We start from the raw sequence: 18897 nt of genomic DNA, 5'->3' as shown, positions 1-18897 counted from the left end.
TGCATCTGTACTAACCATGTAAAAATCTTTTCTCTTGCCATTATTTCTTAAACAATACAGTATAACAACTATTTGCATAGCATGAACATTATTGTAGGTATTGGAAATAATATGGAGATGATTTAAAGTACAACAGATAATGTGTGTAATTGTATGAAAAATCTTGCATCATTTTATTGAGCAATTTGAGATCATCAGATTTTGGTACCCAAGAGGATTCCAAACATACCTAATGATGATGACTACAGGTATATCCTTCATGAACTCACATCCAAGTAGAAATGAATGGTATAAGCCTCACTGTACAATTAGGTACATATAGGAATTGGACTTGACATATCAGCCAAAACAAAGCAGAACAAGCTATTTAAACTGATAACACTTTTATTATATAAATCATGACTTGGGTTCAGGGATCCAATATGTTTCTTCTTACAAACAAAGGGATAAATAAGGTAGCACTTAAATTTGCATTACTTTCCTAGATCTCCAAATCAAGAAAATATTTCTTCAACAACACAAGCTACATCAATTAGTCAATTGCATAGAAATTTGCAGGTGCACTGATACATAATTGAACTAACAGGTATTTGTGAAGCTAATTGTAGCAGAATCTACTGAAATTATAAAGCATCTCCCAAAATAACGTAGTTGAGGACTACTTTGTCTAGTGGTATTTCAGAAGTACTTGATTATAATTACAAAAATCAGTAGGTAGGTTAAATTTCAGGAGTTTCTACTCCATGCTTCAGAGCCATGTATTACTTATTCTATTTTAATGATCTGTTCAGTTGTAAGCATATCAGCTCTCCAAATAGTATTCTCATAGGTAATGTAAGTTCAATCCTTTTTTAAGAGAACAGAAAGGAAAATAATATCAAAATGTGAAAATATCTTAGTCTGCTGAAGGCTGTTTGGGAAGTCATACTGCTGGTGTCTTCCCCAATTGTACAGCCAACTGATTTCCTGCAGCTATTTTGAAAATAACTCAGCAAATATGTGCACCAGTTTTTGTATCACAAAAATTCTTGCTTAAAGATCTAGTAAGAACATAAAATAACATCTTGAGATGTACAAACTAGAAATTTCTATCCAGCAAAGTTACAGTTTAATTGCGAAGACAAAATAACAGTATTCATAGACACACGAGGTCTCAGGGAGAGTATTGCATGTGCATTTGCACACGTGCACACATGCATGCATACACTCACGCGCATACCACTCTGCTAAAACCTCCTCCAAAAAAGAGACAACTTAGTCCAGATTAAAGCAGTGACCTCTGGAAAGTAAGAATGTGCCATGTTTACTCTCAAATAAATAATCAATGAATAAGTGTGTCTCTAAGAATATTCCACCAACATTCCACATTCTCCACCTGTGCATTCAGGCAGAGTCAGGAACAAAACAAGAATCAATTCTTCTTTTTCCACAGAGCAAACACCTGTATAAACAAACACCTGTCAACAAGACTGACTTTTGGTCCATGAACTGACTTGATGGGTGTAGTAAGTCTCATCCATTTCTTCTCCCACTTCAATATTGCTGGTCACACCCTACAGAAACTAAAGCATGAAGGTAAAACAGAACGTAAGAGTCTGTAGACTTGCCAGCTTCGTTGTAAGTCCCAGTCTAATGCTGGAAAGTTCCTTGAGCCTCGGTTTTCTCACCAATAAAGTGACTAATAAACACCAATACATATAGTTGTGAATGGAAAACAAAATACATAACTAGGTTTTCTGGACGGTTAATTGTCACCTCCAAAAAGCCTACTACAATCAACCTTTAACAGAAATTCAAAATAAGGATGGCTCATAAATTTCCCGTTTTCTAACATAAAAGAATAATTCTGACCACAAGGTGCCCAAAAGACTTAAACAGTTGCATACAAAGGGCTCCTCTGCTACCATGAAAAATAAACTCCAACTCCATTATTCCCCTATTGCATTTTTCTGGTGTTCCACTGGGAAAAGTAGGGGGTCTCCATTTAATTCTAGGGTCACTTGTTGACCAACTACAAATGTAAAAAGCAATAGATGGGTGTGGTGGTTTATACCTGCAATCCCACCTACTTGCGAGACTGAGGCTGGAGGACTGCAAGTTCAAGGCCAGCCTGGGAACTTAGCAAAACTTTGTCTCATTAAAAAAATAAAACAATGAAAAAATATGAGTATTGATTTCATTTTGCACTTACCCACATATCACTTTCTACTCTGCCCCAAATCCCAGCATGCTACTTAGGCTAAAATATTTTCCCACTTGTCAATCAACCCCAGATCTTGGGCGTGGCCCCCTCTGAAGGCATAGCTAAGATTTCCCTTTCGCTCCACGGCACCTAATAGGAGCGCTCTTGTGGCCCAGACTGAAAGGTTTTTGCCCCAGACACTGTAGCAGGTAAAGCCTTGGAGGTGGAACCAAGGGGCTCTATAGTCCCCACTGCTAGGAATTTACCTGTGGTGCAAAATAAATACCAATGGGCTACATATGCATCACTAATGCCCCTTAGGCACCACCCCAAACCTAAGCTACATGTATGCCCCCACACCACGTGTCTGTTGGAGAGAATGCCAGACCCCAGAGGGTCAGGGGGTCTCTCCCCACATTCTTAAAATAAAGGTCCATTTTAGTTTCATACTTATCGTTCCAGCCGCGCCAAAATCCTGTCAGCTGGTTCCCTTCCAAGTGTAAAAATCCTATCACAGACCACACACCCACAGGAAACAGCAGAGGCAGGGTGGGGTGGGAGTTGGGTGGGATGGGAATTGCCCAGGGGAAAGGAGGGTAAGAATGACTTTCCTAAGTCTTCAAACTTTACCATGAGAATTCTTCCCCACAACAGGAAGCAGTTTCCATAGTTGAAGAAATAAGTGGTTACAAAACATGGTATAGAAAAAAATCTGTTCTTAAAAAAAAAGCCAGGCTTGAAGCAGAAGGATTGCTGTGAGTTTGAAACCAGCCTGGGATACAAAGTGAATTGAGGACCAGCCTGAACTGCATAGCGAGACCCTGTCTCAAAAAGACCAAAAAATAAAAAATAAAATAAAATTTAAAAAGCACTTAACCTTGATTTAAACTGTAACTGAAGGATGCACACCTTCAAAGCAACCAGGTCTCCTTTCTGCCTCTCAGTGTCGGCCAACAAAGCAGGAAACCAGAAGCCTCAGATGGCAGACTCGTTTAAGCCCTTCTCTTTCGTTTACCCTCTTCTGCTATCTTGGTTACTTTTCTATTGTTGCTGGGACAAAATACCTGACACCTAAAATGAAGGAAGGAAAGGTTTATTTGGCTCACAGTTTGTGGAGGTTTCAGTCCATAATCAGCTGGCTCCAAGGCAGGGTGGCAGGAGACAGGGGCAACAGTTCAAGGCAGCAGAAGACAGAAAAAGCAACAAAACCAAACCCCTCCTCCTTTATACTGTACACAGGCCACCTCTCCCGTCAGGGTGGGTGTGTAGCACTCAGTCTCTGTGCCCTCTTCTTGCACAGGATGAGGCTGTTTACAAAGTAAGGACCCTGGCTCCCAGCTGAGTCCCTTGGTTAAACCTCTAAACTCAAGTTGATACAGTGTATCACCCATCACACCTCCTCTGCAATGCTTCCATGATTACAGATAGAGGTAGAATTCAGTTACCATGAGTGATTGCCTTCTTTGCTCAGTGACCCCTCTTCATTGGACATGTGTGCCTCCTTCATAAATCCTGGAGATTATTTAGCAACCTGAGACCATGATCAGGCTGGGTGATCCCATGTTATATGCTTTATTGCCATCAAACTCAAAAGAAGAGGGAAAAAAGAAGTCACAATCTGTCTCCTGGAACTACTGTCTCCCTCTTGCCCAGAGCCAGCACGCAACCTCTCCCTTCGAGGAACTGTCTTCCATGCTCATCCTTGTAACAAGAAGTCTCGGTCAGGATGCTGTTGTCCAGATGGTACCAATGGAAGGATGTGGAGTAGCATCCGTCTGCCGCTCTCCCACTGAATATTCTGATTCCAGGTCTCCAGGGAGGCTTGTGGGGGGCACATGGATGATTCGCAAAGGTAACTATGGAACAATGGATGGTTGATTTGCGAAAGCATTAACATTCCCTTTGAAAGAAGTGCAGTAAAGAAAACTCTGTGAGAAAGAGGTGCACTAGGGTGCAGGGGGAAAGTGAAGAGCAAAAAGAAGCATTTCTTCAATAACAGTTTTTCTTGTCTTTTTCAGAGAAGTTGGAATGCCTGAGGGCCAGCTGCAAGAAAATGTATTCCAATTAGCAAGCATTTTGCGCAGCTTTATGTTGTCTCCCTGAGCACAGCTCCTGAATGGTGGTATAATTTCCTGCCCCTAGGTGCTTAATTCAGAGTGCCTAGCTTACGGGTGCTCAACAAATAAATAAATGCTGGATTCAAGAGAATTCTGTCACTTGGCACTTAAAAGAACTCTAAGAGAAATTGAGGCTTAAAAAGACTAAGAAACTAGCTCTGGTCACATTGCTAAGAAGTTATGGCTTCCAGATATGAATCCGTATGTGCCTGTCTCAGACCTGTCCTGTGCTATAGCCAAGGAGAGAAAGAGTAAGGCATACCATCACAGCCAAGAGCCTGGGCTCAGACCTGGGGAGCACGCAATCAAACATACATTCAGCTAACCATTTCAGATATTTTATGATTATTGAAATCAGGAGATTGAGCCTATCCAGTAATAAAATCTGCACAGGAAGGTGTCAGTTCCCACGGGACGGGCCTTTTGAAACTGTAATGAGGGAAGAGAGAACAATGGTTCAATCTCATCTCCATCTTCCTTTACACTAAAATGATACATCAGTCATCACCCTTGTCACCACCAGCATCTCCATTATTTCCCCCGCCACCTTTCACTTCATCACACACCTCCTTCCGGTTCAGCGACATTCACGAACTCTTCTAGGTGAGAAAGGGATCTGTGTCAGGTTGTTAACTCCAAAGTCAGGTTGAGAGGGACAGAGATGTTCATCTCACCATCCCAGCATGTCTGTATCTGAATCTTCCAGCCAGAAAGACAGCTTCAGGTAACGGAGAATGGGTAGGAGGCAGGGCAAATTCATCAGGCTCAGTCTCTGAGCAGTTCACATTCCTTCATGTCACTGGGCCTCAGTTTGCTGCATGTGAAATGGGATAAGAGTGCTAGAGAAAAAAAGTAAGTCCAGGATCTACCCCAGGTGACAGACACTAGGTAGGGCACTGAAAAATGCATCTTGTCTGTCTCTTGTCCCATCCCAACCATTTCTAATTTGACACAGTTATACCAAAAGGTAAGTATGCTCCATTAATATTAAAATGGAATTGCTTAAATACATGGAAGAGAGAAATAAATGAACATATAGAGAGCTAAAAAATTATTGTATTTGGGCATTGTATATGACTCTGAGCCTCCTGGAAGCCAGGGCAAAAGTGAAAATCAAAGCTTTGCCCAAAAATGAAGAAATACACCAATGCTTCAGAAGAAATGCAGTCTAACCTGGCAATGGCTAAGAAGACAGCTCTCATGCAAAACCATCTAAAGCTAACACTGTGTGATGATAGGCAGATCTCCCAGCAAACATCTTACTTTAAAAATGCACATCGGGTTTTCACCTGAATGCTTTAATAAGGAACTTAGATAGGAACTGACAGCTTTCCATCAAAACTCACTTCAGTGCTAGCAGTCCCAGGGATTGAGCTGACATGGTCTAAGAACAATGCCTGACAGAAATGGGGCAGGATGCCAGGGCAGAATCGGGAAAGCACTGCAGGATAAAAACTTTATCACAGGAATTTGACTCTGCAGAGCCATTGGAGGTGCTGGGGAAGAAAGGGTCCAGAGCAGGGGACCAGGGCAGCATAGACCCCAGACACTGAGAAAAGAGCATAGGTGGGCATAGGGGAGCGTGGGGACACTCAGAAGCCAGACTCATTGAACACCTGGACAGGGACACCTGGCAGGGCTTGGGGACACCCCAGATCCCATCTGTGACCCTGTCTCTTCCTGCATCTGACCTCCATGACCTTGAGGATATAATGGCTACCATTCTATTCAAAAGTTCTCTTTTGGCCCACACATTGCAAGGTTATTCTGGTTAGTGTAGTGCCAATTTAGTTGGAGGTTCTCTGAACAAAAATTACACAGGGTTGCAACCCACCCCAGAAAACAGCCCAAACCAGGGAAAGAAACCAAGAGTACCTTCATTCTTGCTCGTATGGACAGTTTCAGGAAGCTGCCTATAGTGTTTCTGCCTCTGTTGTGGTGATCAACAGTTAGATCACTCTCTGACCAAATTACTTCACTCTAATTTTCAGGTAAAATTTCAGGTTGCAGCAGAGAAGCCCCAAACAATCACTTGCTTTAATATTTGACCTAATCAAAGCCTTAAGCTGCTTTGGAACAACATTCCAGAGCCTTAGTGGGTCTGGCTGAGTTCAAGATCAGCTGAGACCCCAAGAAGTCACAACTGTCCCATTTGAACCTCTACTCAGCAAGCAGTAGCACCCAGAGGGGCTGAAGCCCTGACTCTTCTACTTAGTAATTAATAATTATGCTCCTGATCATACAATAATTTTACTGTGGGTTTATATACAAAGCACTGTATATGCTCTATCTCATTTAATTCTCATTATACTTAAAGGTTTAACAGAGGAATGAGCAGAGGCTGCATGTTTAAAAGTTTTCTCTTAGTCAGAGTTAATGAGCACCAATTTAGGTCTTAAAGTTTGACCTCTGTGATTCCATTTCACCCTTGTACTTTCCTGGTCTCCTCCAACAGTATTTAATAAACCCCCAGCATTTCAAAGTGCCTCACACAAAGCAGATGCAGGAGGCAAGGTGTTAGAGCAGCATTAACATCTGGGTCAACTCTATCAGTCAAGACAGGCTCTTACCTTGTACCTCTAGAGTGCAAGCTGTAAAACAGCTCCATTCCCAAGAAATGTCATGCTCTAAGATTGCTGCTCTGGATCCAGCCATCACAGCACTTTCTGCTTTATGCAGCTAAACACACACACACACACACACACACACACACACACACACACACACCCTTGTTTACCCTGTATGTCAGCTGCTATCATCATGACAAAAATATAAGTGAATGACAACTGAGAGGAGGAGAGGTTTATTTTGGCTCACAGTTTAAGAAGTTTCAATCCGTGGTCAGCTGACTCCATTGCTCTTAGGCCTGTGGCAAGGCACAAACATCCTGTTGACAGGCAAATTGGTTGAGAAAAATTACCTACCTCGTAGCAGCCAGGCAAGAGAAAGAAAGAAGGGAGGGAAAAGAGTACGAGGAGTTAGAATACAAAATATTGTCCCCAAAGCCACTCCCCACAACTCACTCCCTTCAAAGTGGCTCTGGTCCCCAAGTTTCTACTACCTCAAGAGGCCATTAAATTGAATCAATCAATTGATTTAGCCACTAATGAAATTAAAGCCTTCATGACCCAGTCAGCTTCCAAAACCCCACTTCTGGACATATAGGTCTTCTTGGGGGTCATTTTAGATCTGAACCATAACCTCCTGCAAGGATCATGGAACAGTAAGATAAGCAGATACACGTGCTTTCTTGAAGCTACTATATACCATGTCCCTGCCATGCTTGTCATCAGGACTCGTACTTGTGTTCTGGGAGAGGGTTAAGTACTGAAAGGATTCCTCCTTCAAAGTCACATAAACTCAGTCCAACTGCCAGTCTTTGTTTCGAGACTCTGTACCTACCCACCCATCCACTGGAAGAAGTCTCTGTTTACACAGTGTTCTTAATGCTGACAAACAATCAGAGTCTCTATATTTATTTATTTTTAAATGACAAATAAAAATTTAGATTTGTTATGCACACGTTATTGTAAATATACATCCACTGTGGAATAGCTGAAGAAATTGACACGTACATTACTTATTATTTTTTGTGTTGAAAACGCTTAAAGTCCACTCTTCACAGTTTTTCAAGAACATAATACATTGCAATTAATCGCATTTCCCAAACCATAGAATACATTTCTTGCCTCAGTCCTCATGTCTAACTGAAAAAAAATTTTAAGACTTTTCCTTATCAGGCTCTGATGAGGAGAAAGGATGTTGTTCTAACTGTGAAAACATTGTCCCTTATGTTGCTAATGGGCTCAAAATGCCAATGATCTATTTTGTTGCAGAGTAAGGAAGAACTGTAGCACTTGTTTTTCATCCTCCATAACACTATTCTGTTCAAAAATTATGATCAAAATCATAAAATAGACTCTCAGCAAAGGTACCAAGAACTCTTCAGCATCATGGTTTCAGAAAAATTAATAAATTCATTTTGATTTATTTTGTTCATGAGTCAAAAAACATCTAATAAGTCAAACTTCTAAGAGAAAGCTGTAGGGGAAAAGCACCTTACAAATGAGTCTGAAGCCTAAGCCTGATGCCCTGAACCTATTTTTGGATAGAGTTATAGAAGAAATAGAAAAATGTCAGTCTCGTACTTACATATAGAAATTTAGAGTCTGCCCGTCTTGTGGACTTAGAAGAGTTATTTGTACCCTGGCCTTGTATTTAGAAATGGCTTCTCCAAGTTCTCACGTTTGTGCCTCCCTTCGTGTTAAATTGTTTTGCCTGACGATGCGTTCAGCTCAGTTGCCGTGGCAGCGATGCTGATATCAATCATGTAATAGCTAGAAGACAAATGATGTGCTTCCCTTCCTTTAGCCTGGAACGTTTCGCTCTTGTGGACAACGCCTTTAGTATAAAGTAATTTCCAGAGAAGTGTAAAAGAATTCTTTCCCGTCAGCTGATCTGCAAAGGGAAAGGGGTAGATCCGGTCAGCACCATGGACAGAGCCCACCCTGGCTGGTGGCTCAGACGGCAATCAGGCCCGACTGGAAACTGCTTCCAAAATCCCTCAAGCCTCTCCTTCCCCCACGCACTTTTTTCGTTGGCCCCCCTTCCCTTTCCCTTCCTTCTCTTTCACCTCTATTCCTCCCTCTTTGCTTTTGCTTTAAGTTTCTAACTCTCAGAAATTTGGGTATCTTGTTTTTTCACAATTTGAATTTTGATTTTTTTGGTCCTGGGGATTTTTCCTAAAATTTTTGATATTCTCATTTTTTCCCTTAAACCTCTTCACATGCTTTTGGGGGTTTTTTTCTCTTCATATTTCCCCCCTTGTGCCCATGCCCCATTGTGCTATATTATTTTGTTTATGGCGACTGCTGTGCTGAACAGGCCACTTCCCAAAAGGCTGAGGTTTGTTCTGGGTCTCTTCAACACAATTTCTGGATTTAAAAATGAAAGCAAAAGCTGATGCACTTGTATGCCACATCCTGGCAATGTATAGTGTGTATCACGTCTTACAGAGGTAAGTTGCCACCCAGTGTGTTGGCAAGAAAGAAGCGGTAGACACAGATGGAGTTATTGAGAAAAGCTTATTAAGGGACTGCTTTCAAACGCATCAGAGGATCAGGAAAGCCCAATGAAGCAGAGAGAAACCCCTGGGACTAGCAATGCCCTGAGCCCATTACACTGTTAGCCCTAAAGAAACAGGGAAGAGGGTGTTTAATGGGATCTGGAATGGCTCTCTGACAGAAGTGACAGCAAAGGAATGAAGACCGTATTGCTGAGCCACCAGGAAGGGATGGGAGAATCAAAACCAGAACTTACCCTCTTGCTCTGCTCTCCAGTTCTGTTTTAAATAGCGCCCTGATGCCTGAATTTAAGGGAAGCCATAAAACAAGCATCACCAATATAGTGAATAAAAGTCAATCTCCAGGCCCAACATAGAGCAGAGGAGGGAGAGGGATCTAAAGGGAAGGCAGAAATAACCAGATGTAGACAACATGCATTATTGGGATTTACATGATAATACTGAAAAATTACCAAGGCCTTGTGAACTTGGGTAGTATTGTAGAACCCAACTTATCCATATTCAATGCCTGGTTTCTTACTCTGGTTCTTTGTCTTCCCTAAAGTATTAAGACCAATTATTCATCATGAGACTCCTCATTCAATACCACTCACCACCTGATAAGTAAGTAGATGGTTTATCATTGTCTAATACTTTAACATAACAAATGAAATGCCACCAGACCAGAATGTTCAGTCATATGAGCACAATCAACTTCATGTTCTACTAAAGCCTTTTCCTCAACCCCATGCAATGATTTAGTTTTTAAAGTTTCCTCTGACTGAGGCTGAGCATGGCCCTTAAAGTCCACAAATAGCCACACTGCTGTGGTTTCTGACAAAGCACTTCGACTGCAAGACGCAAGCTCATGCTCCTTATTTATTCATCTGTTCTTGCCAAGAAAACCTGCCAGCTCCTCCCAGTGCACGTCTCCTGGGGACGATGAGAGGAGAAATAATAAGGGCACCTTGAAGAAACAATGTAATTATACAGAAAGTACTGTGGGCAGTGGTGACAGCTGAGATGATTTTGCCATCTCATGTGGAACTAAGAACAAGAGTCCTCCTTTCTCTGCCAGTGAGAGAAATGTGAAGACAAATTCCAGCAACCATCCATATATGTCTCCTTAAAGATTTATCTCCTCAATGGAATCCTGGCATTTACATACTGCTGCATAGCAAAACGACTAACAGGCTTCCCCTCCCAAAGACTGAACCTATGATTTGGTCTGGCCACCCCCATGCTCTAGCCAGCTGATTAAACTCTCCATCGTCAAGTCACTAGAGACACATTGATACCATGGGCTAAGAGTTCTTTGCTGCTGGGTCCATACCACGGGACGATCTTTCTTAATATCTGCAAATAACTGATGTATTGAATGGCAGCTACTACCCGGTGTTTGGAGATGTTTTAGTATAATACCACTCATAGGATTCAACCTTTCAGTCTGTGCCTTTTAGTGAAGTTCTACATCACAAGTTGTTTTGTACCCTAATGGATTCTCCCACTTGGATGAACAGTAATTTAACAGACATCTGTTATTTTATCTAAGAGCCTTGTTCTCCTCCAAGGAAGTGCCCCCTGGCCTCCTCTTGTACAATAAAACTTCTCCAGTCTCAGTCCACGTGGTTTAGGTCAAGTTAAAGCCTCCAGGAAAAGGCACAGCACACAGACCTGGCCAACTGGTGAATCTAATCCCTGTATCCTGTATTAAGGAAGGCTAAGTCATATTTAACAAGCCAATAGAATGGACTACTATTCCAAAATTTCATGAAAATTATTGAGAAGAAAACTCTTTCTTCTGAAGATTGCCAAAAGAGGACAATAGATCCTAAAAGCCAAGATGATAAAATCTCCAGATCTAGCCATACCTGATTCTGTATCTACCTCTGGATTCCTGAAGGATAAAAAAAACACTTTACCTTGTTGTTTAAGCCAATTGGTGTAACAATATTATCACTTATAGCTAGAAGAAAGAACCTTGGTAAATACAAGTGGGAAATTACAAATTGGAATATTCCCCAAAATGTAAGGTCATATAATTATACTTCTTTAACTACTCGTTTAAATTCCTTTTTTTGATGGGGGGAGGCAGGCTAGGGGTAGCAGAAATCAAATCATGACCTCATGCTTGCCGGGCAGGCACTATGCCTGCTAAGCCACATCCCCGGGCCCTTTATTCTAAACTCTAGGCTTCCTGCATTTTATCATCATTGCATCTAAGCTGATCTGTTCTGAAGCAAGCTAGTCTTATATCCAGTGTCTTGTATCCACATTTCACATTGTCATTCAAATCAGATCCAGCCCCCTGCAATGCTTCTCTGAGGAAAATGCCCAAGAGGACGCCCACACTAACCCCCCCGTCCTCTAAGAGGGGAGTGACTCATTCTCCCACAAGGATATGATATTATTAAAATCTTCACTCTCAACATTTTAGGATACTACTCTCCAAATGCATTACAGATACTATTTTTAAATTAACTCTTTGAGTTAATAATCTCTTTATTAACATGTCTTTGCATGCAGGACCTTGTTTGCTATTGAAGTTCAGGTTACTATTGAGAAAATATTCTCTTCCCTCCACCTCTCAATATGAATTGCATTAGTCTTGATCATATGTCTTGCTTCACCCAATAGAATATTAAACCTCAGAGTCCTTGAGGACTTTTACAAAGCCTGGTTTGAATTTTGAGCTCCAAGAAAAATCTGTATGAACATCTTGCCTTGGGTAGCCATTGTCACTTGGTCCAGGGCTTCAGAATCACTACATGTGGAGCAGACCTAAGCCAAACATGGGCTGGAACCAAATGGACCCAACCTGCAGCCTGAAATAAAGACACCATTCAGTAAGCCCAGCTAAGATCAGCCACACCATAGGAAACTGGATTGCAAGAATAATGCAGTTGTAGTAAGCCATAAGTATAGAGTGATGTTCTACACAACTTTACAGTGGCAATAGCTGAACACTACACTCTGCAAAACCACATTTCTGTGCTTGTGTACTAATGCACCACTTATTCAACAAGTACACTCAAAGAGATATAAGGTATATGAGAGAAATAAGGGCTTGATCTACGTACGATCACTGCATATTATCCCTAAATGTGATCTTAGACACAATCTCCATCTCCAATTCACATAGAGATTAAGAAAGTGAAGGGACTTGTGTCAGTTACATGAAAAAAAGACACAGCCAAAATCAAAACAAAGGAGCCTTCACTTGCAGCCCCACAGTGTCCCTACGCTACCACCCTCACCTCTCAGGTGTTTGTAGACTGATGCATACTCTGCCTGAACCTCTCATTCTGCTCAGATTGGTAACCCTGATTTTATCTCTTCCCGGAATTGTCTAATGATCACCTAACAGCAAAGGACAGAGTATAAAAATTAACCATGCTGGACATCTGAAATGGTTTTCACTACCCAAGGAGAGAGGTACTGCCAATGTGTCTACTCCGAGCTATCAGATATGGACAGAGCACCTTTCCCCAAAGTCTGTTTTCTGGATGCCTGAGTTTAACTTTTTTTTTGCAACTATGCTAATCATTTAGAGAACACACTTTTAATTTTGTTATGTGAATATGTTCTATTAAAGATGTTATAAAAAGCCTCTAGGCAAAATGAATTAAGACCTCCATAGACATTGAAACCAGAAGTCACAAATTCAGGTCACTTTAGGGGCCAGATCAGGCATGCAAAGCCTGTGAATCAGGAGGCTGTGAGGGAATTCTGCAAATGGGGCCACTCAGATGCAATTATACTGGGTGGGAGAATGACAGGCACCAATTCCAGCTAATCTCAACCCTGTTGCCAAATCTTCAGTTACTGCAAAAGTAGCCACATTCTTAAATTTTTATGGGAAAGGGTCAGTTTTAGAGGTCTGAGGCCATTTTATTATCATTTCCATCTGTATAAAACATGGCTTCCAGCTAGATGCCACTAGTATGTAACCTCTGACACAAACTAATGCAGAGTGGACTATATTGCTAGAAATTAAATATACTTTGATTAGCTTCTATACAAATAGAATTTTAAAAGAGAAAATAAATCTACAAATCCATTAAGACTGTGTCACATGGTCAATTCTAGACACACCTGTTTGTATGAATGGATTTTTTTTTATTTCCTCTCTCAATGATCACAAGAAGATAAAATAGATATTGCAGGACCATAAGACAAAATAGATACTGCATGATGATTTTCTTAAAAATAAACTATGCCATGTTTCTTCGAACCATGAAAGAACTGAAATCTTCAAAGAAAAAAAGTCATGTATCTGAGAATACAACCATAACTTTATAACTGGTCTTCTAGGACATTAAATAACATGACACATTGTCTTACTTTCTTTCATTGCTAGGACCAAATACCAGACACCAAAGTTAAAAGAGGAAAAGTTTGTTTCAGCTCCCATCTTGTACAGGTTTCAGTCCATAGTCAGCTGATTCCACAGAAGGGCAGCATGGCAGAAGGTCATCCAGAGGAGAGACAGCCCATGGCAGGGTAGGCAGGAGCCGGCAAAGCGGCAACTGCATAAGCAAGCCTGTCTCTCCCTTTTATCCAATCCAGTCTGCCACCAGGACTATGCAGTAGAGTAATTTAGTAGGCACACCCTTAGCTCAGTACCGCGGATCCAGTCAGCTCAGAAAATCCTCATGTATGAGTACATGGTGTTGTGGCAGTGAGAGAGGTCTAGAAACAAGCCATAGCACACATCATTTCTCTACTTTGGGTAGGTCATCTGAACAGATGTTAAATAGCGTGCATTCCATTGCATTCAGGTCACAGGATAATCTGTCCTAGAATCTTATGTTTTATTACAATTACAAAACTATTATCTATCTTCTAACATTTGAACCTCCATTTTATGCACAAAATTTTTGTCTTTGTAAATCTCAGTTTATATTTGCTAACAAGCCACACATTTGTTTTCTCTAAGGTGTTTCCACATTATAGGCAATTTTAGAAGTACAAAACAGTCTTCCTATTAAAGATAATTTCCATAATCCTTCAAAAAGTAAATTGAGGAAGATTTACTGTGTTTTTTAAAGATCATGAAAAATAAAAAGGAAATAACACAAGGTAGGGAATTCATGAATAGGTAATAACTTTCCTCAGACAATAAGCCTTGAGAAATAACTAATTAATTTTCCAAATGGGCAAACATTATTTTGTAGTCCTGTAGACCTCGGGAAGAGTCTAAAGATAGTGAATAGCAATGTGCTTCTAATTTTCAAAGTAACATTCAAAAGGGCCCTTGGTCCTCATGGTTTAGCTACTTCAAGTCCTATCAAAATAATAGAGCCTAAATAAGCCCAAGAAATAAATTTTTACTGTCCTAGAAAATAAGAAAGCAAGAAAGGAATAGCTTTTGTTTATGAAGAATTGATTAGTCTGAATAAATCTGATGGCTTAATGAACTTGTAAAATGCATATAACCCAAAGCATTCTAGTTTTGACAATGTAATAATAAGAAAACAATTGAAGAAGCCCCATGAATTCTCCCTACTACATGAATTTAAGATGGTTTAGAGGCAAGTTTGCTGAAAAAAAAATTTAACTGAAAGCAAAACAGAGACAGGTCACTTAAGAAAACCATATAAGCTGGCAAGGGAACTGGGGGTAGGACCAACAGAGTCCCAGTGATTGGGGAGGTATGGGTGCATATAAAGGAATGAATTAAACTGTTTCAAGTGCCTGAATCTTCAGTAACAACAATTGCAAGAGTGTATATAAATATCACAGAAAAAAATTTTGAGGAAAAAAAAACAATGTTGAGATTTTTTTAAAAAATGGCAGAAACCCACAGTGGTAGCAGTTTCATGAATCTTGAGGATGGACTTGAACAGAGGTCAGGGGCAGGGGGAGTCATGTAAAGAACCCTCTTTAAGACCTGGTGGTCCCATATGATAGCACAGGACTGCTGCCAGTAAAGGGAACCTCACTGCTCAGGGAGGGCTAAGAACAGGTGCCCCAGAAATTCCAAGCACAGTCTAGTTTCTAACCAGGCTGTCCTTTAAATCATGACCTTTAGCTGCACACATCCAGTGTAAGACAATGAACAGAAAAATCAGTTTTCTCTAGTAGGCTGAAGAATATTCAAAGGTCCACTAATCTCCCCCAGTGCTACTTTGTGCCCTACCTCATGTTAAGTTAGCTCTGACTGGAAGCTCTATGGATACAAAGTCTTCCCTCTAGAAGTAGATCTGAAAGAGAAAGTCCCATTCACTTCTCCTGTGATGTGGGCTGTATAATCACCCATAGAACTATTGATGGGAAGTAATGAATCCATGAAATTCTGAACTCTGTAAGACAAGGTCTTTAGAGATGGTGGGCATCTGATCTTCACCATAACCAAACACCCCATGTTATTGCTATGGATACGGCGGTAAATAAACTGAATGAGTCCCAAGATGTTGATGATTTCCATGTCTGCTACCAAGTCTCAATCTGTTTACATCAGGTTTTATTCCCCTTGAGTCTATAAAATTAGTAAATACAAGAAGGTTTGAAGGAAGTTTGCAAAAACAATCTGTTGGCTATTCAAATATTAAAAAGCATGAACTTTCTCTACATTTGCCAAGCTACTACTGAGGATGTTCTTTCCTTCATAGTTTGTGCTACAGTATCTTTTGAAATTGCACGTTTTGGATGGTGAAGGATAATCCAATCCAACTGTCCCTCTACAGATGAAAAGACACAGGCTTTGAAAGGAGCGAGGATTCAGCCAGGTGACACACATAGCCAGCGAGACCACGGGCTGCAGCAGAGTTCCTGGCAACTGGCTCCTGGGTCGTCAAAACATACTGCCATCATTCTCCTTCCTGCTCATCTCCTTTCTCCCAAATCCTGACTAGTATTTTAAAAAGGAGCTGAGAGCCAGGCATGGTGGCTCACGCCTGTAATCCCAGCACTCAGGAGGCTGAGGCAGGAGGATCGTTGTGAGCTCAAGACCAGCCTAGGATACAAAGTGAGCCCAAGACCAGCCTGAACTGCACAGCGAGACCCTGTCTCAAAAAGACAAAAAAAAAAAAAAAAAAAAAAGGAGCTGAGAAATAGCCATCTAAAAGAGCAATATGCATGCAGGCATGCATGGATGCGTATTTGCATTTCAAATATCAATCCAATGTATGAATACATTTCCTCCACTGGCATACTACTTTGTTGTGTGCTAAAAATTTAGCATTTATATCACAAAAACTCTTTTCATTTGCTCTGCTGTTATGACAATATTATGATAAGCTGTCTTCTGTGTAAACCACTAAGAATAACATTTTACTCAGTCATCCAGGTTTTCTTTAGTTTGTACCCAACCTGACATGACTTTATTTAAAATGTAGATATATGTCTTCATCTCTTGTCTGTTGCTATAACAAAATACCTGAGGCCAAGTAGCTTGTAAAGGACAAGTTTATTTAGTTCCCAGCTCTGAGTGTTGGGAAGTTTACAAGCATTACATTGGCATCTAGAGAGCTTCCTGCTGCATCACAAGGTGGTGGTAGGGCATCAGATGGTGAGACTCCCTAAGCTATCCAGAAAGAGCCCATTTTTAAACTGAAGGCACTCCTATGGTAACTCACCAAACCATGAATGGATTAAGCCTTTCCTGAAGAGCAGAACCCTCAGACTCCAGACCCCTCTCAAAGGGCCCGGCCCCCAACACCGCCATAGTGCTGCTGAAAAATTTCACCCTGGGTTTCATAGAAGACAAGTCGTATTCAAATCGTGACAAGATTCAGCATGCACTCAGATTTCATCACTGAAATTTATTTAGGAAATGAAGTATTGTGGTTTCAGAAAAAATTAATAAATATCTCTAAATAGATGGTAATTTCATGTTCATTTTCAGAGAGATTTAGCTGTATTAGCAGTGCTATTTCCTGACACACGTAATCTTCTAAATTGACTTGTTTGGTGTTCCTCAGGTCTATTTTTCTAAAGACTAAGTTTTTACCTCTGTTGCTGCTTTTGAAATGCACTCCACGACTGGGACTCTATCTAATGTAATTTTTACATTTGATCCTATTTTTCTCAAATGACAATACAGGCCGGAAGAACAATGTGGCTGGTGTAGCTGCATATCAACCTGGTGCCTTGATTCAAAATACAGATGAAATACAAGCAAAGGAGATAGTACAGGGGCTGAAGTTCCCTGATAGGAAAATCTTGTGCTACAGTCAAGCACAGGAAAGGAGGGTCAAGGTAGTGGGCGAAATTAGGGACAAAATAAAGAAAACCTTGGCAGGAATGAGCTGCCACACAGTAACAAGCTGAAGCACCCCAAGTTAGTCTGTTCACTTTTATTGGTACTTCTCCAAAAACCCAATTCCCTTTCATCTTTACCCCATTTCCTAACACCTTCTTAGTTTGGTTTTTGTTGTTGCTTTGTTTTGCTGAGGGTTTTTTTTTTCATTGTTTTTAGAAGTTTGAGTAATAATGGTAATCATAACATACAAGTTTCGTACATTTTAACCAAAACCTCCAGCAATGCCTACGTTTTTTATTTGGCAATGCTTGAAAAGGCACCAACAACCAGGTCTCTGAAGGCAGGTTGCCCACGGCATGAAGAGTGCTTGCTCTTTTCTACCTAGGGTGTTTTTCGTGTGACTTCGTTTTAAAATGAAATGTGAAACACCACCACACACAGGCACGCACACGCATGCGCGCGCGCACACACACACACACACACACACACACACACACACACACACACGTACGCATAAGTCTCTTACCTCTCATCCAACTAAGCCAGGATTTTGCTTTGGTACTACCTGAGGAGCCAGGCCAGTGTAAACACTCTGCAGCTCAACAATATTTAAGTTTCTCCAAAACAATCGCTCATTTCTCTGCAGCAGAGCTCGGCTGGCTCTTCCACTTGGGCAAAAGGAGCAGTGAGTGGTCAGCAGCACGCAGTCACGTAGGAGTACTCCTCTCGGAACCCGCTGACTTAGCTGACACCCTGCCCTTCGGCGGGGACGCGCCCCCCGTGAGGCCGTTCCCGAGTCGTGACCCCCACGCCGGCACCGGGAGCGACCCCTCCCCACACTTGCGCCCTGGCTGTCCCCACGCAGCCCCGTGTCCCCGCGTCTGGAACTGCGCCTCCTCCTCCGAACGCGTCGCGGTAGCTGATGGGGACGAGGCTGGACCCTAGCTGGCTTTCCAGCTGTTCAGTTCCTGACCTGCGTGGAGCCTTTTTTTAAAAGTGGTTCCTGCACCTAGCCCCCGGGAGTCGCCCTCAATGGGTGGCTTTCCCAAGCCTCCCGGGCCAGAAGGGGAGCAAAGCAATCTTCCCTGGGGCTCGGTAAAGTGGCAGGAGGAGGGTTAATACTGCTTTGTTATTGCCACGAATGAGGAAGAGAGAGCGAGAGGTTTGCAGCCAGGAGGAGGAATGGGAGAGGCCTGGCCCGGCTCCCCGGGGGCCTCCGAGAGCGGCTCCACCGTAATTCCCTTTCCCGAGCCCGCAGATTCCCACAAACAATGACATCACCGGCGCCGGCCGCGGGACTCTCCGGGACGCGCGCGGCAAGCGGGGGCGG

At 41.7% G+C, this 18897-nt stretch overlaps 1 long non-coding RNA gene across 3 annotated transcripts; it reads right to left on the bottom strand.

Moving 5' to 3' along the window:
* Positions 1 to 366: 366 nt before the first annotated feature.
* LOC101788773 (uncharacterized) lies at positions 367 to 18894 on the bottom strand. Of its 3 annotated transcripts, none has more exons than XR_002788222.2 (6): positions 18094 to 18894; positions 9619 to 9758; positions 8452 to 8757; positions 7117 to 7219; positions 4866 to 5113; positions 367 to 4225 (listed from the first exon to the last, which is right to left on the bottom strand). It is a non-coding gene; the product is annotated as an uncharacterized LOC101788773 (long non-coding RNA). The 3 variants fall into 3 exon arrangements; XR_010047479.1 differs by lacking the exon at positions 9619 to 9758 and having other exon boundaries at positions 367 to 1562; positions 3092 to 4225; positions 18094 to 18893; XR_216419.4 differs by lacking the exon at positions 9619 to 9758 and having other exon boundaries at positions 18094 to 18891.
* Positions 18895 to 18897: the final 3 nt, after the last annotated feature.

Source organism: Cavia porcellus, unplaced genomic scaffold (genome assembly GCF_034190915.1).
Source record: "Cavia porcellus strain 051 isolate PalLab524CR breed Dunkin Hartley unplaced genomic scaffold, mCavPor4.1 scaffold_5, whole genome shotgun sequence".
NCBI lineage: Eukaryota > Metazoa > Chordata > Mammalia > Rodentia > Caviidae > Cavia > Cavia porcellus.
The sequence above is the reverse complement of the archived record's forward strand: the minus strand, read 5'-3'. Positions and strand labels throughout refer to the sequence as shown.